Genomic DNA, 2,027 nt, shown 5'->3' on the forward strand with positions numbered 1-2,027 from the left:
AACAAATGTATCACTGTAGGTGGTATGCAACTTTGTGCCAGAAACTGTATGGATAGCTGTATGTCCACAGTCAGAAATTCTTTAGCAAACAAAGAGAAAATTACTCTATAAATAATACTTTCCTTTAGCTTGAGTTTAAAATCTTTGTGTTAAGCCTTACAGGACATGTCAAGCAGCTATCCCACACTTTGTCTCATCTTTCTTCCCCACAGGGTTACTGACACTACCACCTCAGTCACCACAATGGTGATTCTCAGAGCAGCTCCTTCTCCCTGGCTTTTCATATTTTTACTGAAAATCCAGATTTTAATAGGAAAACAATGAAGTGATTTGTTACAGAAATAAGATGCATCAACCAGGAGGCTGCCATAAAAAATTTGAGCTGTCAAGAGAGCTCCAAGACCACACTACAACGCTAGCCTGACAGACTATGTAGGAAATAGAGAAGACCAATAATTCAACAAAAGATATCGAGGCTCCATGACATTGCAGAGTATCATCTGCGGGTTCTGGTCAAAGGGTTAAAAAAAAGGGGAGTGGAGAGAAAGAGGAGAAAATTTAAAAAAAAAAAAGAGTATTCAATTGTGTTCAGAATTGTATCAAGTTTGGCAAGGCAACAGCTGTGCTCTACCCTCCATTACACAGTTTCCTGCCTATGCAACTCCCAGAATCTAACCAGTTGCCTTTTTTGGCTATAATCATGCAGGACATAGAGGCAGTATGCTTCAGCTAAATTCAGTTTCATAATTTCCTGAGGAATCCTAAATAACCAGCCAGCTGAAGTGTCCTACATTACACTGAAACATATTCCTCACTTCCTTACTGTTAAGAGTACACACACACAATACATCTTGGAGATTTAATCTGGGATAAAGACTAATTATTTTTGGATAAGATATAGATAAGACCACATGAAATCCTTCAAGGGGTATCCCCAGCCAGTTCTATATCTGTAGAGTACTAAGGAAAGAAGATAGCTACAGAGAGGTTAATCAAATTCCTCACAGAAGGAGAACCCCAAATTATCTTGCATACAGCAATACTGCATTCCTCAGTCAGTAACGGATCATTCTATAGCATCCCTTTTTATTCCCAGGACTGAAATAAACAACTATTACAGTAAGAAGAAAAATAGTCTGATGCAGCTATTCTCAAATCTCACCAAACACTAAGGTTTTTTTATGCCAGTACTATCACATAGTGAGGAGGTTCAAAGATGGGCTGCACCTCAAACTTTAAACGGACTTGAAAATTTCCCTATTGCATGACAGCAGCAAACAGTCTTATTGTCACCATCTCAAACTACTTTTCATGCGCTACAGAACAAAATCATCAGGTACTGGAACTAAAAAAACAGAGGATCATGCTAAGATAACATGGTATTAGTGCTATTCTCAAGGCTGACTTCTAACCCACAAAGCCTCTAAACTAGCAATACCACAAACCAACCATTAATTTGCCTTCTCCACAAGAGCACTACCAGAGGAATCAGATTCAGCAAGTTCCATCACATGGACTCCAAAGCTCATCTTCCTAGCTTATGCTGCACTTCACCAGGCATTTCTAAAAACCCCTGAAGTGGTCAAGGAAGTAAGCCCGGTAAGCTCTTGCAGCCTTAAAGGAACTTGCAACAAATGCAAGTCATTACCATTTTAGGAAGAAATTAGGAAGCAAATTGTTTGCCTAGTAGTTTGCATTTTGGGTGAAGATAACGATGTGAGGCAAGGACATTTATCTTTACATGGCTATTGTGCAACTGCCAGGTGAAAATACCATTAATAATATTGGTTTTGATGCAACACCAGTCTGCAGGTTAAGATGACCAAAAAAATATAGGAGGACAGACCACCCTTGTTTTGAGTTTAAATGCCTCCTTCCTAGTATTGTTTCCAAAAATGAAATATTACAGTCACTTCCCTGTTAACCCAGTACGCTCCCTTATTGTGGTTTGTACCAGTCTGAAGAACAGGCTGGTCACACATCTCTTGTTTTCCACTATTTCAGGTGCCAAAATACGTTCTTTTGCC

This window comes from Pterocles gutturalis, unplaced genomic scaffold, assembly GCF_000699245.1.
Source record: "Pterocles gutturalis isolate BGI_N339 unplaced genomic scaffold, ASM69924v1 scaffold37667, whole genome shotgun sequence".
NCBI lineage: Eukaryota > Metazoa > Chordata > Aves > Pterocliformes > Pteroclidae > Pterocles > Pterocles gutturalis.